This window comes from Mauremys mutica, chromosome 1 (genome assembly GCF_020497125.1).
Source record: "Mauremys mutica isolate MM-2020 ecotype Southern chromosome 1, ASM2049712v1, whole genome shotgun sequence".
Taxonomy (NCBI): domain Eukaryota; kingdom Metazoa; phylum Chordata; order Testudines; family Geoemydidae; genus Mauremys; species Mauremys mutica.
In genome coordinates, this window is record NC_059072.1 from 238,026,402 (window position 1) to 238,044,692 (window position 18,291).

At 43.3% G+C, this 18,291-nt stretch overlaps 1 pseudogene; it reads right to left on the reverse strand.

Annotated features, from left to right (window-relative positions):
* Positions 1 to 5,882: 5,882 nt before the first annotated feature.
* On the reverse strand, positions 5,883 to 16,661 carry LOC123356496 (annotated as a pseudogene).
* Between the last annotated feature and the right edge of the window lie 1,630 nt (positions 16,662 to 18,291).

Sequence of the window (18,291 nt, forward strand, 5' to 3'; positions counted from 1 at the left end):
TGCAGATATCCCAGCAAAACTGTATTTTTGTCAATATAGCTTCCAGGGGCTGCTGGTGTCAACTGTATCCATACTAGGAGCACTTTGCCAGTACAGAATATTGGCATAGCTACATTAGTGAGGTGCTACTAATGTAGACCTGGCCGAAGCTTACCAAGTAACTATAGAAACGCAGAATCGCCACCTGCTATTAGGAGAGAAAGACAAGTCTGCAATATTGCAAAGACTGCCTGCAGTACTACATTAGCAACTGTAATATGGCTTTACATGATGCCTGATAAGTAACAGATGTGGCAGCAGAAGTGCATTTCCCCAAGTGTTACAGGAGAGGAAAGTTGAGAATGAGAAAAAGAATGAATAAAAAAGAGCAAGTTTTGGAGAACAAGAGACAGGGGAGGGGAAGGGGCAGACAGAAGAGAGATCTTTGATTTCAGTTAGGGAAGGAGAAGGAAGGAAGGAGGAGGAGAGATTCAGATGGACATTTTCAGTTTTACATCTGAAAAAATAAGTCAAGGTCTAAGGGACAGAATGTAGAGGAAGGAGCCTGGCTAAAAGGTTTCTTTGGTGAAATGTACCTAACATAAAGATAAACAAACTAGGGAAATGCAACCTAGATGGAGCTACTATAAGGTGGGTTCAAAACTGGTTGGAAAACTGTTCCCAGAAAGTAGTTATCAGTGGTTCACAGTTATACTGGAAGGGCATAACAAGTGGAGTCCCACAGGGATCAGTTTGGGGTCCGGTTCTGTTCAATATCTTCATCAATGATTTAGATAATGGCATATAGAGTACACTTATAAAGTTTGCAGATGATACCAAGCTGGGAGAGGTTGCAAGTGCTTTGGAGGATAGGATTAAAGTTCAAAATGATCTGGACAAACTGGAGAAATGGTCTGAAGTAAACAGGATGAAATTCAATAACAATGCAAAGTACTCCATTTAGGAAGGAACAATCAGTTGCACACATACAAAATGGGAAATGACTGCCTAGGGAGGAGTACTGCAGAAAGGCATCTGTGGATCATAGTGGACCACAAGCTCAATATGAATCAACAGTATAATGATGTTGCAAAAAAGGCGAACATCCTTCTGGGATGTATTAGCAGAAATGTTGTAAGCAAGACATGAGAAGTAATTCTTCCACTCTACTCTGCACTGATTAGGCCTCAACTGGAGTATTGTGTCCAGTTCTGGGTGCCACATTTCAGAAAGGATGTGGACAAATTGGAGAAAGTCTAGGGAAGAGCAACAAAAATGATTAAAGATCTAGAAAACATGACTTATGGGGGAAGACTGAAAAATACTGGGTTTGTTTAGTCTGGAAAAGAGAAGACTGAGAAGGGACATGATACAGTTTTCAAATATATAAAAGGTTGTTACAAGGAGGAGGAAGAAAAATTATTTTTCTTAACCTCTGAGGATAGGAAAAGAAGCAATGCTCTTAAATTGAAGCAAGGGAAGTTTAGTTTGGACATTAGGAAAAACTTCCTAACTGTCAGGGTGGTTAAGCACTGGAATAAATTGCCTAGGGAGGTTGTAGAATATCCATTTTTGGAGATTTTTAAGAGCAGGTTAGACAAACACCTGTCAGGAAAGGTCTACCGTAGATAATACTTAGTCCTGCCTTGAGTGCAGGGGACTGGACTAGATGACCTCTCGAGGTTCCTTCCAGTTCTAAAATTCTATGAAGAGAAGAATTGCTGGGGGTTAGGAAGCGAGGGGTTATGAATTGAATAGGGAGGAGAAGCAGAAAAAAAGGAAAGAGAGGAGCTGGGGGAAGAAAGATTTAGATTAATGATTGGCAACCTTTGGCACGTGGCCCGCCAGGGTAAGGCCTCTGGCAGGCCAGGCTGGTTTGTTTACCTGCCGCGTCCGCAGGTTCTGCTGATCGCGATTCCCACTGGTCCCGATTTGCTGCTCCAGGCCAATGGGGGCTGTGGGAAGTGGCATGGGCTGACGGATCCTTTAAATATTTATGCACATGCTTAACTTTACTCACATAAGCCCCATTGAGTTCAATGGAACTACTTACATGAGTAAAGTTATACACGTGTATTTGAAAAATCAGGGCCTGTACGTGTAGCAGAATGGCAAATATTATTTTCCTGTTTTGTTGTACATAGGAAGTATTTTTGTAACCTCATTTAGGTCCTGATCCAGCAAAGTACTTAAACATGTGCCCAAAGTGAACCACCCATGTAGTTCCATTGACTCAGTGTGCTTCAAGTTAGACACAGGCTAAATATACTTTGCTGCATTGAGGAGTATAGAGTAACTTATTTGTTCTATTCATCATTCCCTTGAGAAATAATGTTTAATTTATATTGTTTCTGTATGGCTTTTCAAACAATTCTAGTCATATCCCTTTGCTCTCTTTAAAATAAGTACTAGGTTGTGAATCTCTTTCCCTGAAATATTTAGAAAACATTACTGTAAAATCTGAATGGACAATTGGGTATATTTATGCTAAAACTCATTAAAATGTGTTATAATTGTGCTTACACTCATGTAGTTAATCTCCTGGTAATTTTAATGTAACTTTAGAAATACTTTTAGCAAATTCAAAATAGGTTAGAGATATATACTTTGGGAGCTCACAAGTATGCAACAATGTGCAAAATCTGCCTCTTGCATTTTATTTTATCCAACATATATTTCCAGATCCTCCTTCTCTTTTCTGGAAAAGTTGTTTTCCTTTAGTCAAAAGGCAGATTGCACACATCCTTCAGACACTGAAGTTCATATCCCTCTACCAATAGACTCTATGCGGGGTTCTAAATAGTGGGAGAAGGAAGGAGGGGAGGAAAAAACCCAATTCGTGTTACCTTCTACATGCATGAGATTTAAACTAACCAAGCAAGCAGGAGTCTGCAAGTCACTCCTGAGCTAAAGAAACTCCTGGCTAAGAAAAAAATATTCTGATATATGTCCATAGGCATCTAAGGTTTCACATTTTGTTATCCTAATTTTCAGACTGTAGTCCCAATCTCTCAAATAAATTAAATGAATGAAAATAAAGCTGAATCTAATTTTAGAGAATGTCAAAGAAAAACCCTGTAACTTTTTGAAGAACAGGTGGTTCACAATACCCGATGAAAGATCCAAGTAAAGAGAAGGATGCTATGTGTATCTAGATCCCAAGATTTTGTTGTGTGACAATTTTGATAACGTTTCTAGAAACACCAGCCATTACTGCCATTTTAAGTGATTGAACTGACCTCTTTTGGCTACAAATGTCTGGTAATAAACAAGTGGCAGATCTACAAACCTGATGTGCTTCCTGGGATCTGTCGTAATACAGAGAACTGCCCTGTCAAAATACAGAAGGCAGACACAAACCCCTTAATCAAGGATTTTATGGTTTTGGAGGTTGGCTGAAACTTCACATTTGATCTTTGATAGCATAGTTTTATTTCTGGCAAGTGATAGTAAGAAAATAAACAGACCAGATATTTCAATTAATCAGAACCAATATTTAAAGCTAATTTAATATTTATGCTATTGGAATAACTAAAATAGGGTTCAGATTGGCTCCATCAGTTTGGCTTTAAATAAGCATTGCATATACAATGTATCAACTGATCCTTTTGAGATGGTGGCTTCTAAAATATGTCTATATAAAGGGAAAAAAAGGTAAGCCATGGAGATTTATGTATAAGGCCCAATGTAATCAATCAATCACTAAAGCATATGCTTATTTTTAACTTCATCAATTTCCTAGTAGAGGTTTATCAGAAATCCCTTAAAACTGAAAAAAAAATGGGAATACAACACCGTTCTGGGAACTGTGAGGATAGGCACCACATCAATTTCAACTTACGATACTAATAGGGAGTGACTATCCTAATATAATATACAGTATTAAGATGGAAGTGATTATGCTAATATTGTGTTATGCCTCTGAGCATGACTAATGAGAACCAGATGTTTCCACAAGCCTGAGCAGTCTTATAGTGAGCTAGGTGTTGATGCAGTTAATAAAAGTGCTGTGCCTTCTCCCCGGACAACCCAACCTTGTGAATGCTTAATCAACATTAAAGCATCAGTGAGTTTGTTAATTTCACATTTCTTTGAAACTGAAATTCAAGCCTGTTGCTGCATAGTGCCTAACAGATTGTGAGCTTACCATGGCCCTGGTCACTTTGCTTGAATAGGATACAACACACCCCTTTTCTCTCTCTGCCTCTGTTGTGGCTTTGCAGATTGCAAGGTCTTTAAGGAAGTGATTGTGTCATATATGACTAAAGCCTAGCAAACAACTAATAATAAAAGCTGCTGAACTCTGTTCAACTGGTGCCATTAGAACAGCTAATACAGCCTTAGTGACCAGCCACTTCCAGATGCATTTGTTCACTCATCTGGTTCCTCAGCACCTGGCTGGTGCATAGGCTGTGCCACAGGGACTTAAATGGCAGTAATAGCATGTGGCTTGTAGGAATAGGGGAAGGAGCAGTGAATGAGTAGCCTAGAACAGTCTGATACAAATTCGATGCAAACTCCCCATTTCCACACTGCTACTTGTAGCTGTGGGGTACATGAGAGAAAAAAATCTGTTGGCGTTCCCCCTACCAGACAATGAGAAGGGACCACACATTTTATTCTCTCAGCTCTTCACATACCCATGCACTGTGTCCAAGAGCAGGGATGTGCCACTTCACTTTCACATACCATCACTGCAAGAGGGAAGAAAGCAGGCACATCTTTGCTAACCTCTTAGCCTTCCTACACAAACCATCGGGGAAGGAGGGCATGGGAAAAGATTGGTCAGGTTCTCCTTCAGTCCAGCTGCTCCTTGCTATCATAGCAAACTGTTACTCCACTACAGTTTGTGTGCCTACTAGGATGAGGAAAGAGAGGAGTGTAAGTAAATAACAGTTTATGAGGAGAGAGAGAAAAGAGATTTAAAAGGGACCACTGGGGAAGCAAATCAAGAACACAGAAAACAACAACAAGGAAACGAGGATGCAAGAAGTGGGAAATAAAGAGAGAAAAAGGGTGGGAGAATGAGAAACTGTAACTCCAGCGATTGAGGAGTCCACAAGTAGTGTGGCACTGCTGAGCTACCTCCACTTGACCATTTCAGGCAAACAGAGGCAGCTGAGCACCACTTGGTTAGTTACCCAGCAGGATAATCTAAGAGCAACATTAAGGCAGGAATCCAGAAACCATCCAAATAAACCAAACAGGAAAAAAATCAAGAAGTTCCAGCTTTTCTATGCAAGCTGGTATTTGTATTTTCCCCTGCACTTATTGACATAGACTTCTCTTGAGCAGAGACCACTGCTTTGCCGTTATGTAGCAGTTTTGTAAATAAGCAGGGACACAAAATGAAACCACCAAACTCATTTGGTCAAAAGCCCTAAATCAAGGTCTGAATATATATCTGTAGATATACAATTATTCCTCCAATAAGGGAGAAAAGGTTGCCTGTTCCACTAAATCAATCTTTAATCTCTCCATCATTTGAAATATTCTCTCCATAACCAGATTTTTTCAAAGTGACATCAAGTCCAGATTCAACTAACACTCAGGCATCCTCTATATTCCCGCACTGAGGAATGTTAAACTAGGTACAGTAAGCAGGCTGTAAAACATAAAGCACCTAATCTAGTGCTCTAAACTGGAGCCTCAAGTCATCTCTGCATTAAACAATTTATAGTAATATTCAAAGAGTTCATGGCAACCTGTGTGAAGGAAAAACTGCATATGAGCAATTGCAAAGAGATGGTTTTGCTGATGAAATGGGAAGTGTATGGTGTGCACACATATTACAGGAAACTTTTATTATTTTGGTTACTGTAATCTAAATAAAACAACTGGCTTTCAGGAGCCAATGGGACTCTGGTTTTATTAATCTCCCCTTCTAGACATGAATTTAATACTTAGTTCTCATCCAGGTAAGAATCATCTTCCTGGTCAGAAAGGTCTGGTATTGGGAATTGCAAAATGGCAGCCACCCCAGTCAGCTGGCCCAGTTGTTCTCTGAAAACATGTAGATTGAAAAATATCGTGACAATCCCTGTGTTATCGCATACACTCTCCACAAGCCATACATATCTACTTCTTGTAGGGACATCCTGGTGCCAGAGAAGCTCGTCACTGATCAGTAAAGTATCAATCGCCATTGCTTCATTGGTCTTCTCCACATGCTTGATCCCATAAAAGCCTTGATCTGGTTCATGCTGAAACATCTAATAAAAGTCTTCCAAAGGTTTAACCTCGCCAGCTGCTCTAGTATCAGAGAGGAAACTAGTTACTGGTGGATCACAGAATACTTCTTTCAGGGTATATTTGTGTCCAGAAGATGAATGGACCTGCAAGAACTTGGGTCTGTGGTCCAGCAGAAGCTTGTTTTATATCTTCTTTGCCTATTAAAACATGTAGTAACAGAACTGCTCTCTCACAAAGCCCAGCCTGGCAATAAGCACACACTTCACCACAGCAAAGTTAATGTGCCATTAGATCCCTTGAATGACATTCTCATAGAACCCCTCTAAGGCCTTGTTGTGTAGGGAGCAGTTGCCCCTCCTCTTCCTGTGAATGTTCATTTCAATCTTGGCTCGCAGGAGCCTCATGCTGGGAGTTACCAGGCAGGTGTGAGCAAGGCCTTCCTGCATCACTACTGCTGCCACATCAGCCTGTGACCCAACATGCACTGTTTTCTCTATCTTCTCTAGATCCACATTGTCCCAGTTCTTCCTGGCCAAAGTGAACTTGCAGTTGAGTTCTGGCTCAATGGTGTGGAAGGCCTTCATATTGATCTATTAATTCTTCTGGATGTTTGTCCCCTTGACTTGCAGCTGGCATGCCTGGGAGTCAAAATCAATTGTTTGTACACAGATGGTGAGTGGTGTGAATGCCTAGGTTGCCTGCCTGCACCTTCCTGACTGCAGAGGCCTGCAGGCTGTCTCCTACTTGCAGAAGATTGTAGGTGTGCCACATGTCTTCAGGCTGTTCTGGAGTCAGTGTCACCTGACCTTCACTGTCCTTCTCAGTATCTTTGCTGAGGAGCTTCAATCTGCCCACTGTCTTAGAGGAGTTTAAGAATGTTCAGGAACTGCTTTGGGGATGCTGGCTCTTTCCTCGATCTCAGGGAATGGACACTACTCTGCCCTTCACAGCTGGGATGAGGGGCAAATGGAAGCCCAAATACGCTGCCATAGAGAAAAGTAACTTGCAATTAAATATCAGAAATATTGATGAAGGATTCTATTGTGAGCTCTACCAACTGCATACAAAAAAGATATAGTCATTTAGTTATTAAAGGTTATCTTTATTAGCTATCTTATCTACAGTATATAAATAAAACATTGGTGCTGGATACCTTTATGTAACCATTGTTATGACAGAGGATCTGATTGGCCAGTAACAACCATAAGAATTACAGTTCAATTAAATGAATACTACTGTGCTATACAGGCTTGAACCAACGCCGGTTGAAGTCTGTGGGAGTCTATACTAAGTTCAAGAGTAGTTGGCTTTATACCAGGGGTAGGCAACCTATGGCACGAGTGCCGAAGGTGGCATACAAGCTGATTTTCAGTGGCACTCACACTGCCCAGGTCCTGGCCACCAGTCCGGGGGGCTCCGCATTTTAATTTAATTTTAAATGAAGCTTCTTAAACATTTTTAAAGCCTTATTTACTTTACACACAACAATAGTTTAGTTATATATTATAGACTTATAGAAAGAGACCTTCTAAAAACACTAAAATTTTTACTGGCACGTGAAACCTTAAATTAGAGTGAATAAATGAAGACTTGGCACACCACTTCTGAAAGGTTGCCGACCCCTGCTTTATACACACACTTTGTACTTGGGGAAAAAACATAATTCAGTATAACACAAGTGCTAGAAATATCAATTTTATTCTGTGAATGCACAAAAAACGAGTTAAACTAACACCATGCACAGTCAAAATCAATGGTCTCCACACAAACGCTGACAGTGGTGTGAATGCAGTACAATGCACAGGATGCTGAAAAAATTTAACTAGTATAGTAAGTTAAATAGTGTTGTTTAATTTTCAGAAGTGCTGACATTTAATTCAACAGGAGTTTTGGCTTCTAAATACCTCTAAAAATCAGGCCCATGCTTTGAATCCCACCCCACTACCATTGCCCTTGCCTTAGTTTTCCCACTATGTCATGGCTAATCTAGGAGATCGTACTTTTCTCCTATCACACATAGTTCTCTGCTGGGGTGCTATTGACATGGTCCCCTGGAGGTGTAGGTTTTGGAAACACCCCATTGAGATGCATAGGGCAGTTCACCTCTCTCAGAGCTATTGTTTCCATTCTGTCTGCAGACCCGACAGATTTCATTGGCTCAGTTATGTGTTCATGCTTTTCTTTGTAACTATTAGTGCCTGGAACTTAAAGACAAACTAATATGAAAACTGGATTCTTAAGTAACTCTAGGAGCTGTATCATAGAAACAGTCATATAGTACTTATGCCTTAATCCAGCTCTGCTACAGACTCTAAAAACACACACAGGGAACAGATCTTTGGGGATCCATTTATTTAATAATCATTCTTAAAAAAACATACTTGAAAATAAATACAAAACCAGGAGCAATAATGCCCTTCTAGATCTGTTAGTGATGCCATCAGTTCCAGCAGGAGAAACACAGGACCCCAAACTGTGGGAGATTTAAAAAAGAACAAAACTTTTAGTTTATTTTTCAAGTTTATTCATAAAGTATTTGCAGCGTCCTTAATTACAAATAATTTAGGATATGTTTGTTTATATTTGAAATAGTTGTTCAGTTCACCCTTACCCTTTAGGACACTGGAAAGTCTAGGTCTTCAGACCTTGATGGTGTCTAGCTGGGCTTTTGGGAGGCAGTATAGAACCAGGTATGGACTCACAGGTGACGCCACTCACACTCCAGGACTGATACTGACACCAGAGCAGTTCTATGTTCAAGAAACAGCTTGGAATATAAAAGCAAGTAGCTCTCTGACCATTGAGAGAAGAGCACTTTTGAAGTCCACAGCAGGATCTGTAAGTGGGCTTATTTTAAAAATCACCTATAAAAAGGAATACTTTTGACTGGTGCCCCTTTTGGGAGATATATAAAGAGGGCCTCAATTTGTCCTTCCTCCAAAAAAAAGATGTTAGAAAAAAAATGAAAATCCTGGTCCTGTCTAGACTAGAATATTCTTATGTCAAGAGAAGTGGAGGGAGGAGGTGCGGGGGAGGGAGGACTAGAAGAGTGAAATCTGACCAACCAAGAAGGGGAGGGATATTTAATCAGATGCCTCAAATGTATTTGTTTTTGCTATCACCTATTTAAAAACATTAGCTAACATTTTGGATAAAGGGCATCTTTGCTAAAGATTCAATATCCCCACCCCTTCAGTTGCGTAGTTAGAAATCACAATAAAAACCACAAGATCCTCAGGAAAAAATTGAGAAAGCCAGACTTGACATGTCTGACTTTTCTAAAGTTAAAAAACCCAAAGAAACAATCAGGAAAAGAAAGCACAAGCCTGTATTTTTAAGTCTTTTCAAGGTCATTTTTTTAAGAGAAGAGCTCATTTATTTCTGGTCATTGTCCTTAGAAATCTTATCTCATCCTTAGGGCTGTGTGGGTTAAGAAAAAAAAATCTATTTAAAGGAAAGAAGCAAGTCTTCTGGAAAATCTTCATGATTTTCCTCCTAGGGTGGAATACAGAAGCCTATTTTTGCTAAACTCATCTAAAATAATTCAGAGTCAGTTTTGCTGTAAGACCCACCATTTTTTCCAGAATAAATCAGAGTAAATCCACCAGAAATATTTACCCATTGAATTGTTTTTACACTTGCTAATTTAGCCCACCTGGTTAAATGAACAAAATCACTCAGAGGGAAAAAAAACTGTTTACCACACATTTCTTACCTCTCTTAAAGGTAGATCAGCAAAAATAACTAAGGTCCTGGAGCAGGCTGTGGTGGTTACAGCTTCAAACTCCATGTGTAGCTTCACTGATCTCCCTGTTCTGAAAGCCTCTTAAGGGGGCAGGCTAAAGAATTATTTCTAGGCTTACAGACAAAAATCAACCTTCCAAATCATATAGTACAAAGAGCATCAAGTTTTTCCAGTTGAGTTAAGTTTATATTTTTAATAAACTGTGACAGCTGTCTACTGCTCCCAAGATTTACAGCATGCTGAGTTATTTGCTTTCTCACACAGAAGAGGCAGAATTATTGGGACTATACATACAAATAATAAAGGTACACATATTCCCCTGTGCTGCTTGCAGGGGAGAGGATAGTTCAGGCATTAGGGCCCTAGCCTACACTATAAGAGATCTAGGTTCAATTTCATGGGCTGTAATGGATTTTCTGTGTGACATTGGGCAAGTCACTTAGCCTCTCTGTGCCTCAGTTCCCCCTTTGTAAAATGGGAATAAAAATGTTTCTCTACCTCACTGGGGTGTACTGAAAATAAAGACATTAAAAATTGTGAAGCACTTTGAGATCTACTGATGAAGAGTACAGTGTAAAAAATAGGCATTATTATTAAGGGTGCACAGTCTTGCAAATAACAAACAAATGGTGCTGGTGCTTTCAGAAAGGAAACCACCAATATTACATGTTACCCCTTTCCTCAGTTAAGAACTGATATAAATAGCTGCACAGAGGAAGCCAAGATCTTCACTGGTACTATAAAACCCATAAACAATACTACATATTCTTACGCATCTTCTACTTGCACATTTTCTATTAGACCTATACAGACAGAACAGCACGACACCCACACCCCAAGCATCTGTCATTCTGGTGTGCGGATAAGAGACTGATCTTTATTTCTTGACCCCAGTCACACAGCATGGTCAGCTTCCATGATTTTATCACAAGTCTTGTGATATTTGCTGTTTTTCTTAAAGTTCAGGTTCCTGGAATTTTGACAATCTAAGCTTTCATTAAGAAATTAAGGTTTCTAGCTGAAAAAAATTGGTAACTACGACCCAAAGTAAACTCTGGAGGTGCAGCAACCAGAAGGTAAAGAAGAAGAATCCCAGATATATATATATATTTTTTTTAAATCTCATGATTTTTCAGACAGACCCATGACTGTTGGGGGGGGAATGGGACTCATGATTTTTGAATGATTCTGTGAGGTTTGCCTCCACGTCTTGTTAGCTTGGTGGGTCTGCTTACAAGATAGGTACTTACATTTTCCTTGTCTTTCAACGTACTTTGAAAGTAACTCCCAGGTGGGGAAATTACATTTGTTTGTCTGTGGTAGACCTGTTTAACAACTCTACTTAGGCAAAGGTATCTGACATTGAACATATGCTAGTGACATCCTACCAGTGGAACTCGTAACTTTACATATAATGTTGGTACATACATTTTGCCATGATGTTATTGACCAGCAAGTTGTTAGTTTTGAAATGATACCTCACAAGGCATATTTTGTACAAAGTTTATTACAATTGTGTGCAGAGTGTGAATACAGGGGTGCTTAAGGTCACATCCAATCTATTCCTTTCCCCTCTCCCTGGTCTGACTCTTGTCTTCTCTGTATTTGCATCAGACCTCATCCTTCTCAATGCTACCTAGGCAACCACTGGGGCATCACTGAGAGCACGGAGAGAGAGGTCCTCTGCTCTCAGTTCCTGTGCCCCATCCCAACCTGTACTGACTCTCAGTCTGTTACGTCTCCTCAAATGGGACTCCTCAGCCCACCTGCCATAGGCACCAAGACCAACGCTGACCCCCAAAATACCCCCATTACTTAAACATGCCCCTCTCCCAAAAGTCCACCAAAAAGTTTTGAAGCTTCTAGTTGCAGTTTAACTCTCTTAGGGGCATGCAATAGTTATGAAGCAGTCAGCACACACATAATATGTACAGTCCAATGCCTTTGTGCTCTTTTATATTTAATCATGTAAAGCACAGGAAAGTACAGATCATGCAAAACAAACATCTGCAATAGCAGTGTCCATCATTTTCTAGCTCACCCTTCCCATGTGAGTCCTTGGGGAACTATCTAGGTTCCGGCAGGATAGGTTGTTTCATACTGTCCAGTCTCTCTCCCTCATGGAGCCCCTTATCCTGCTTCTATGACCTTGCTGTCTCCTGCACCATACTTCTGGTTCCTGTGTGGCCCCAGTTCCTGTGTGTTTTTTTTAATTTAAACCTCTCCTGGTCACCTGGCCTCTTTTGTTCTACTCCTGGTAAGTTTCCACTATGTCTATCTTTCCTCCTTTCAAAGGGGTAAACAAGATTGGATTTCCAAGGCTCAAGTTACTGCTTAGTATAACCTTTGTGAGGGGTAATTACTATTGTTAACCTTAACTATTTCCCATTGTCCCAGTCTGGTATGTATCTGGCTACAGGACCTGCCAGCAATGGTAGATCCACACATTCATAGGCAGTCATGACACAGCAGTTTTTTCTTAATACAATTTCACAAAATCAATCAGATTTCATAATTTGTACAGACAGCCCCAATTCTTCACACTTGCACAGTCTGGTCACACACTGGAGCTGTGAGGGAATGGAATATACTCAGTGAGGATGGAATCTTTGGACAGTTTAGCAGCTAAAATTGAACAAATCTCTACTTATGTGAGCTGTGATTATTCAAAGGCTTATAATGTGGCCATGGTTACGCAGATTTTCACGGGGAAGGCAAAAAGCACATTCCTGACGTAAAAGTCACATTATCAAATTTCAAGTCCCAGTTCCAAAGAATGGGGGCACTAAAGCTGTTTAAAGAAAAGATCATATATTTTAACGAGCAAAATATATTTTTCTCTAGCCTTGTTCTCAAAAATGGCTGAAATTAAAGTAAGTAAATAATAGTTTGAGCAAGACACTTGGCATGAAAAATTGCAGTCCAAATTGTTAAAATTTGGCACCATTATAAGCAACTGAAAACAGTGTCTTATAATGGGATGTGTTGGGCAACCTTAATAATAGGTATTGCTACATGTCCCATCTATAATCATATGACAGGGGTTAGTATCTAGCTAGCGAGCACAATGGCTACTGTTATTCCTATGAAGAGTACACAACTGGGCTTTATGATAAACATGTTGGGATAATGGGTTAGCAGAACCAAGGAGCAGCCAAGTTATGCTGATTGAAGCAGGGATGCTACAATAGCTCCAAGGATCTGGTTGGAATTTGCCTTTAGATGCTTAAGCTTTAGGGGAGGGGCGGGCAAAGCAGGTACCTTGCACCTGGGACTGGGGTACATCTGAGCCCTCTGACCCATAGTGGGCTCCCTCTCTCACTGTGCTGCTGTGACAAACTGAAGACCCACTCCTACACTTCCACCAGCATTCACACAGGTAGGAACACACCCAGCTGCAGTTACATGCAGGCTCTCTGACCAGCCACTGCATGAACCAACAATAGAAAGGCTACAACGAAGGTAACTCTCAGCTCCCCAAGCACACACCCCCTCTGGAGCATAAACCCCAAATTATATCCTTTTGCGCTGCATTGGGAACTGTACAGCATAAGCTCATAGAGTTCGTCCCTCCCTCAATGTGAAGAGAAATACAATAAGCCTGTGTTAAATCAAGCTGAGATTTTTCCTGAGACATTTCTCTTAAAGGTACATTCATGTAATTTAAAACATAAAACAGATTTATTAACTACAAAAGATTTTAAGTGACTATAAGTGATAGCAAACAGATCAAAGCAGATTACCTAGTAAATAAACAAAAACACAAACTAAGATTAACATACTAGATAGATTGGATATGAATTGGCAGTTTCTCACCCTGGGAGATGGTACAACCCTGCAGATTCTTAAGGGGCAAGCTGCACTTGCTTTACAGCTTGGAATTCCCAGGTCTTTCATACACAGGCTTTTAGCCTGGGTCCAGCACTTCCCCCAGTTCAGTCTTTGTTCCTCAGGTGTTTCCAGGAGTCTTCTTGTGTGGGGAGTGAAGAACAACAGATGCTGTCACTCCCTGCCTTGTATAGCTTTAGCATATGGCAGGAACCCTTTTGTTCCAAACTCAGTTTGTGGAAAAACATTGATATCCCAAGATGGAGTCCAAAGTCACGTGGTCTGGTCACATGACCTTGTGGAGCAATAGCAGCCATTACTTACAGTCTGTCTGTAGTGTTCTCAGGAAGGCTCCTGAGGTGGGGGATAAACTTTTCCTAAGGCCTATTGTTTTTCCTAATGTTCCATTGCCCTGAATAGGCCCTTGCCCACCCTCTATCTAGACTAAAAGCATCTTGCTTAGTGGACATTACCAAGGTATAACTACATTTGAAATACAGATACATAGTCAATATTTATAACTTTAGATACAAAAATGATACATGCATAAACATAGGATCATCATATTCAGCAAATCATAGCCTTTCTAATGACATCTCACATGACCCATCTTGGATAAAATGCATCATAATTATGCTATAATCATATCATAATAATATCACAATGCAGAATATGGGGTGCAGTGTCACACTCTACACCGCCACTAAATCCAATATTCCCTGAAGAGAATACGAATCAAGTATCCCATGGCTGTGTCTACACAAGATTTTGATCCCTCCAAAATCTCTTTTAAAACTGCATCATCTAAACCTGTTCTGAGGAGTGTTTGATGATATGGTAAAGATGCAGGTGTCCTATCTATACTGATACTCCATTGCTCCAATGGTTAGAGTTCACTTATGGTACTGGGAGATTTCCTAAAAAAGTCTAATGCAGACTATAGAGAGGTTAGCCGGGGCTCGTCTCTCTCTCTCGGGTAGCAGGGAACCACACCGCCTCACTAAATTTGGGAATAGGTCTTGCACGGAACTAGTCTGGCCGCGGGAGTCTTCCTCTGTGGCCTTTGTGAAGGTACAAATAAACACAGTGAGCCCAGGCCCTAGGTCAGGGCGGGGCAATGGTGAGTCAGGCTCTCAGGCCCTCAGGCAGGGGCTGAGCAACAACAGTACAAAGAGAAGCAAGCCCAGGCCCTAGGTCAGGGTGGGGCAACAGTGAGTCAGGAGCTCAGACTGAGCCCCAGGAATTGTTACACTTGGCATTTCGTGATAGGTGGTGGGCAGGTTGCCAGTGCTTGAACCTTCCCCATGAGGGGTTTCACTCGTCCTCCCCTATGTTGTATCCAAGATACATTGCCTCTTGCCATCCAATGCAACACTTTTTTGGATTGGCTGTTAGTCCCACCTTTCGCAGGGATCTCAGGACCTTGGCTACGTGTTCCAGGTAGTCCACCCACGGCTGTAGACTACAACGTCATCCAAATATGCCACTGCATAGTCTTGATGGGGGCCATAGAAGGCGATCCATTAATCACTGGAACGTCGCCCCATGGAGGCCGAAGGGCATCTGTGTAAATTAGTAAAATCCCATTGTGGTGGTGAACGCTGTCTTCTCCTTAGAGATGGGGTCAAGCGGGATCTGCCAATACCCCTTACTGAGGTCGAGGTCGAGGGTGATGAAACAGGCCTCCCATAGGCGACCAAGCAGTTCATCCACATGGGGCATAGGATATGCATTGAACCTCAAGATCGCGTTGACCCACTGGAAGTCTATACAGAAGCACCATGTTCCATCAGGCTTGGGTACCAAGACCACTGGACTGTGCCACTCACTCTGTGACAGCTTGATGACTCCTAGGGCTAGCATGGCCTGTACTTCCTCCTCGACGAACTGCCACATTTGGTGCAGAAGGGGCCTGATCGTCTCCTGAATTACCTTCCCCAGTTTGGTCTGGATGGCATGATGGACCAGGATCGTGTAACCGGGTAGGACCATAAAGGTTCTCCTGAAAACCTGCAGGAGATATTGGGCCTGCTTTTGCTGCTCCTCTGTTAGCGTGTCACCAAGCTGGGGGCCTGCGGGGTCCTCTGTCAGGGGCGTGTGGGGACCCAACTCTGGTTCTGACGGATAAGAATGAATTAATAGGCCCTGTTGCTCCCGCCATGGTTTCAATAGATTCATATGATATCACTGGGTCTTCTTTCGCTGGTCGGGCTGGTGTACCTCATAGGTGACGGGCCTGACCTTCTGGGCCACCTTATAAGGTCCCTGCCAATGGGCCAGCAGCTTCGATTTGCTCGACGGTAGGAGGAGCAGGACCCAATCACCTGGCTCAAAGGCATGAGCCTGCGCTTCCTGCCTATAGGTTCGTGCCTAGGCTTCCTGCACGGCTTTTAAGTTTTCACTTGCTAGGGCTCTGGTCTAAGCGAGGTGCTCCTGGAGCTGGAGAACATACTTCATGAGGCCCTGGGTTGGAGATGGAGACTGCTCCCATGTCTCCCGCATTAAGTCTAATAGGCCCAACGGGCGGCAGCCCTATTGTAGCTCAAACGGGGAAAATGTTGTTGATGACTGGGGTACCTCACGGATTGCCAGCAGTAAGGGTGGGAGTAGCTGGTCCCGTCAGTCTGTGGGTGGTAGACGGAGGTGCGTAACTGTTTAACTCCCAGGAGTCGCATACCTGCTGCAACAGCCGGGAGGTGAAGTTGGTGCCCTGGTCCATTAGGATTTCCTGGGGTAGGCCCACTTGAGCAAAGACCTTCACTAGTTTGCTGGAGATGGTTCGGGCAGTGGTGCTCCACAATGGCATGGCCTCGGGAAAATGGGTGGCATAATCAACGATGACCAGCACATACTGGAATCCCACGGCACTTCTTGGGAGTGGGCCCACCAGGTCCATGGCCACCCACTCAAATGGCATCTCCACTATGAGCATGGGAACCAAGGGGACCTTGGCGTACCTGTTGGGGAGCTGCTAATTGGCACTCAGGGCAGGAGCTACAATAGTTCTTCACCTCCTGGTAAATGCTGGGTCAAAAGAACCACATCAAAATCTGGGCGAGGGTCTTTTCATGGCCCAAGTGCCCTGCAGCAAGTATGTCATGTGCGAGCTTCATTTCTGCTCGTCGATGGCACCGAGGCACCAGCAGCTGGATCTGTGGTTCTTCCGTGCGGGGATCCCGTTCCACCCAGTGAAGACAGTCATGGCGTAGCTCAAAACGGGGCCACTGATTTGCGCAATGCGGTTGATCACTGCCCTATCGACAGCGGCTAGTTGTTCATAGGCCCGACTAAGGGTGCGGTCTGCTCTTTGATTGTGGAAAAAGTCGATGCTAAGTCGGGGTTTGATAGCCAGTCCAGGGTTCCTCGGTCCCTCCCTCAGGATCCGGGGTCTCCTCCTCCTCCTCCGGTTGGGCCTCGCGGCATTCTCCTTCCAGCACAGGGATTGAGTGGAGGATCTCCTCAAATGCCAGCCAGTCATACCCAGAATCACTGGGTAGGCTTGTCGAGGAGCCAGGTCGACAACCATCTGTCTTGTGACCCTGGCCACCGTTAGCAGGACCTGGGCACTGGGGTATGGCCACACGTCGCTCTGGATGCATTGCAGCCAGATCATTCCCAGGTGACCCCAAGGTCTGCCAGATTAGCGTCTGGCCACAGCCCGAATTGATCAGGGCCAGGGTTGGGGTGGTCCCCGACAACTACCGGAACAGTGATCTTGGGGACCTGTGGCAGCCGGGCCTGGGTCTCTCCCACACAGACGTGGCCGAAGCTGCAGTCCATCTCAGTGCAGTCACACTGCAAGTGTCCATATTTCCCACATACAAAACAGGGCCTGAGTTCTGGGCAATGATTCCAGGTGGGGGCTCCCATTGGGCTCCTGGGGGGACTCTGATTGGTCCTCGGGACACTCAACACGGGGCGGGGTGTGCAGATCCTTGTCAAGGTGGGAGTTCGGGGCGTCTGGCCCAAAGCCTTGAGTGACCGTCTTGTCCACAGGGGAGGCTCTGCACTTCAGTCTGAGTGCCTCCTTTCTTTTTGGGGTTAGGGCGCTCTGGCCCTGGGGGGTGCACTCTGGTAGCTGGCCCCAGCGGCGCTTCAGCCACGAGAAAGTCTTCCATCAATGCAACTGCGGTGGCTAGCATTGCTGGCCAATGGTGAAGCACCCAGGCCCTTCCTCGCGCTGGGAGGATATATACGAACTGTTCTAAAATAATTTGCTCCATGACCTCATCCGCAGTCCTCCTCTCCGGCTGTAGCCACCGCTTGCACGCTTCCTTCAGCTCTTGGGTCACCAACCAGGGTCTGGTGCTTGTGGGGTAGGTCTGGCTCTGGAACCGCTGCCGGAAGGTTTCCAGGCTGATGTCCAAAGCGTCCAGGATCTCTGCCTTTACCTGGCTATAGTCCCTTGAATCCTCCGTAGACAGCCCTCTATACACTGTTTGGGCTGTCCCAGTCAAGTACGGAGACAAGAGAGTGGCCCATTGGTCAGGAGCCCACCCCGCAACCAGCGCCACTCTTTCAAAAGTTACCAAAAAGGCTTCAGGGTC